The sequence below is a fragment of the Pteropus vampyrus genome, unplaced genomic scaffold (assembly GCF_000151845.1).
Source record: "Pteropus vampyrus isolate Shadow unplaced genomic scaffold, Pvam_2.0 Scaffold64, whole genome shotgun sequence".
In the NCBI taxonomy this organism is placed as follows: domain Eukaryota; kingdom Metazoa; phylum Chordata; class Mammalia; order Chiroptera; family Pteropodidae; genus Pteropus; species Pteropus vampyrus.
In genome coordinates this window covers 6,110,359-6,114,740 of record NW_011888845.1, presented here as the reverse complement: position 1 = coordinate 6,114,740, position 4,382 = coordinate 6,110,359, and positions in this window count along the sequence as shown.

Below are 4,382 nucleotides of genomic sequence, written 5' to 3'. Positions count from 1 at the left end.
TATGAACAATTGTACACAAACAAATTGCATAATCTAGATAAAATAGACAAAGTCCTAGACAAACAAAACTTACCAAGACTAAATCATGAAGAAATAGAAAATATGAATAGACTGAGTAAAAATATTTAATCACTAATCAAAAATATTCAATCACTAATCAAAAATATTTAATCACTAATCAACAAAGAAAAATCCTGCATCTGATTGCTTTACTGGTAAATTTCACCAAAAATTTAAAGAACACTTATCCTCAAACTTTTCTAAAAAATTAAAGAAGAAAAAACACTTCCTAAGTCATTCTTTGAAGCCAGCTTTACCTTGATACCAAAGCCAGGCAAAAATACTCTTAAAAACTACAAATAAATATCCCTTCTGAGCATTGATGCAAAAATCCTCAGCAAAATTCTAGCAAACCAAATTTACTCGTTTATTAAGGAGATGTACATCATGACCAAGTGGAATTTTTCCTGGAATGCCAAGATGGTTCAACATACAAAAAACAATAAATGTAACATACCACATTAATAAGATAAGGGTGGAGGGGAAATTCATGTGATCACCTCAATTGATACAGAAAAAGACTTCATAAAAAAATTTTTAATATTTACATAAAAATACATAATCAACAGAGTGAAAGGCAACTCATAGAATGGGAGAAAATATTTGCAAAGGAAGGAAAATCTGACCTATACTACCAAATGTGGACATAATATTAAATGAAATAAGCCAATCACAAAAATCAAATACTGTATAATTCTACTATATAAAGTACTTGGAGTAGTCAAAATCATAGAGACAGAAAAGGGGGAATGGGGAGTTATTAATTAGTATAGAGTTGCAATTTTACAAAATGAAAATGGTCCTGGAAATAGATGGTGCTGATAGTAGCACATTATGAATGTATTTAATAACACTAAGCTGTACACTTAACATGGTTAAGATGGTAAATTTTATTTATATATTTTACCTCAACAAAAATATTAGAATATATATACATACATCAAAAATTCCTGCTTGCTAATGTCATATTTGCATATAATGATTAACCCTACCTAAACAGACACTATTATGTTGAAATTTGATTAGCAGAATCAGTGGAATGTCTTTCCAAATTTTTTTAAATATTACAATTCTAAATATATTAGCTTTTTTTTTTTCACTTGCATTCCATAATGACATAATGGCAAGAAAAAACAACAAGCATCAATATCTCAAAGTTTTCATACTTAAGATTCAACCTAATAATATTTGGAGTGGTTTATAGACAGACTTAAAGTGGTTTAAGACAGACTTAAAGTGATCCCTCGGTATCCTTGGAGAATTGGTTTTAGGACTCCCCATGAACACCAAACTCCATGGATGCTCAAGTCTCTTATGTAAATGACATTGTGTTTGCATTTAACCTATATTTACATATAGGCTACAGCAGGGTATGCTTATGCATCACTTCATTATCATGATTCAGAATAGTGATTGGCATGTGGGAAATTCAAATTTAGCATTTTGAAAATTTCTGGGATTTTTTTTCAAATATTTTTCATTTATAGTTGGTTGAATTCATAGATGCAAAACCCGCAGATATGGGGGGCTGACTGTACTTAAATTTCAGTTCTGGTTTAGTTGTGTGATCTCAATCATGTTAGTTACCTTTGCTCAATCAGTTTCCCTATCAATAAAATGAAGTGTACGATTGTTTCTTCTTATAGGTTAAATAACAATGGGGCTGCAAAAAAGTAGGTTTATGGCTTAAGGCACAAACGTTATAAGAAGAAACATAATTTACCCCTCACCCAGAGTTCTTCAACTCTGCATTTTCCTTGAAGAAGAAGAATGATAATAAACAGGATTCTACAGCATCTTTTCTTCAGAGAGCTCATGGACTGGGTAAGCTCTTATTGTTAGATAGCACAGGACCAGCAGCTGATAGACTAACTAGTATGTTTGGTAAGATTGTGGACACAGACATAGGTGTTTTGAAGATGAGGAAACAATGTGGTAAATAATTGTAGAGGAGTTTATACTCCCTAATTCTTCCTAGAAACTAATAATGGTCTGGAACCTCCAAAACTAAAAGCCTTAAAAGAGAGGGTTCAGAATTACATTGCTTAACAATGACAATGGAGGTCCCCACACTGGCAGTGGTTAAGCGGCTCCTCAGGCTGTAGATGTAAACAGATGTGAACGAGAAGAGGATGAAGAATGTAATACTCTCAGTAACTGTAGCTGACTAGCTGGATTATGAGAACATCTGCAGTCTCATCTGAGTGCTTCTGAAAATAATAGGAAATACATAGAAAGGGATTTACATTTAGCAACCCAGAGAGATGAAGTTTTGTGGAATTCTAATTTGTATATAAACAGTTTTACTGTATTTTGTAGGCACAGGCTGACAACGTCTAAGCCATAGGTATTTCATTTGACTCACCCCTTATTGTTCTTATTTTACAAATAGCTTGCAAAAATCATCATATTTTCTCCCCTTTTCACCCCTTATATCCTGAAATACAGAAGGAAGTGAGACTTTGAGAAGTTATCTGGACTAAAGTTTTGCCTCCAGACTGAATTGTATTTTAAAACTGATATGTATATCTTACCACTCACAACTCAAGAGTAGGAGTTTAGCACATAATTGCTGAGTTAGTGATACTGTCCATAGTAATTGAGAACAAAGTTTTATAATATTCATCTTTTTACTATGCATTGTGAATTTTGTAATCATTCATCTTTCATGGAGGAAATTTCACTATATTTTTGTTACCCACAAAGTGTTCTAACTGAAAAGGAAATTATTTAAACATTCATTATAGTGCAGAATGTGACAATTCCAAATTTTCAAAGCCAGATTAAATCTTCAATTTAAAATATATTTCCAAATAGTGTGCACTCAGGGATATATTTTAAAAAATGCACATTGTCATTATTATATCATCAAGAAATTCAGAGCAATTTAGCGGCAAACTCTGGTATCTACCTAGGGTATATCTAATCTCTAACAATTTTTTCATGCAGACATAAGTGTAAATCCATTGCTGTTTTAATTATTTAATTCATTATATTTATATTTAAGGTTTTCCTCTCTTGCTAACAACTGATCTCATGTAAATATGAGCTAGAAATACATCATGAAGGATTCTTGGGGATTATACAGATACGTGTCATTTTTTTCAGAGCACAAGCACTCATATAATAAGAATAAATTTCAAAAGCAGCATTCCTGTCTCATGGTAATTGCCAGTCTTCTCAATTTCCCATCATCTACATCCTATAATTCTTAATATTCATAAAATATGAGTCACTGTCCACTGTCATTCTATTAGAACTGGCTTCTTTCTTATACTCTTAACTCAGTTATACATATGCCAGACTCTAAAAAATAATTTCAGTGCTACTCATGCTTTCTTTTTTTCTTAATGTACTCAGGAATAACACTATGACATATCCTTGGCTTCACACAGTCTAGCCACATGGCAGGTAGTGTTATGATGAGGTTATTTTATCTCTGCCACTGAATTTTTAAGTCCTTAAAAAATGTCCAATATAAATTTGTTATTTGCTAATTTCTATTTAGCAAAGAAAAAATATGTAGAGCCACATTGTAGCAAGTGTTTTTCACAACAATCCAGTGAGATTACATCAAAATAATAGCTGAAGGAAATGAATATACCTTTGCAAAATGCCAAGTAATAATAAACACAATTTGAAAATGAAGCCAGAATTTGAGCTCAGATCTGTCTTCTTTGATATTCCATTGCCCTGCAACATTTCAATCCAGAAACATGGACTAGTCAATATCACAGAGGCAACTCTCAACCAGTGGAAACAGAAGCTGGATGATCAATGCCTCCCATTTTTCTACAGGGTTAATTCTTGAAAGTCTCCTGTAGGTTTCTCCAGATATGCTAGTAGAATGGAGTCGTTCCACTCTCTCCTCAGAGCAGTGGCCTTGAAAATGCACCATAATATTGTCTTTTGCTTCTGTATCCACTTTCCCCTAACCCTCACTCTTGCTTCCTTAGATAATCTTCCCAACAGACTATCTGCACCCAAGCCTATGTCTCTGACTCTGCTTTTTGAAGAAACACAAACTGACATAGCCATGTGTGTATCACTATTACAGTCTGTTACTTCCTGTGGAGGTTAATTCCAACAAGACTGCGTTGATCTTATTTTGCAGATTTCTGAAAGTTATATGCTGAAAGAACACAAGATGCTATAGAGGAATCAGACAGAAATGAAATGATCACCATTGAATTTCCAGTAACAGTGCTATTTCCCTGGCACTTGCTTGTCCATACCAGCTATTTTTGCAGTTTGCTCTCTTTCCTCCATTGTTAGACTCAACATAATCCAGCAGGTTTATTTTGGAATTTAAAACTATTTAC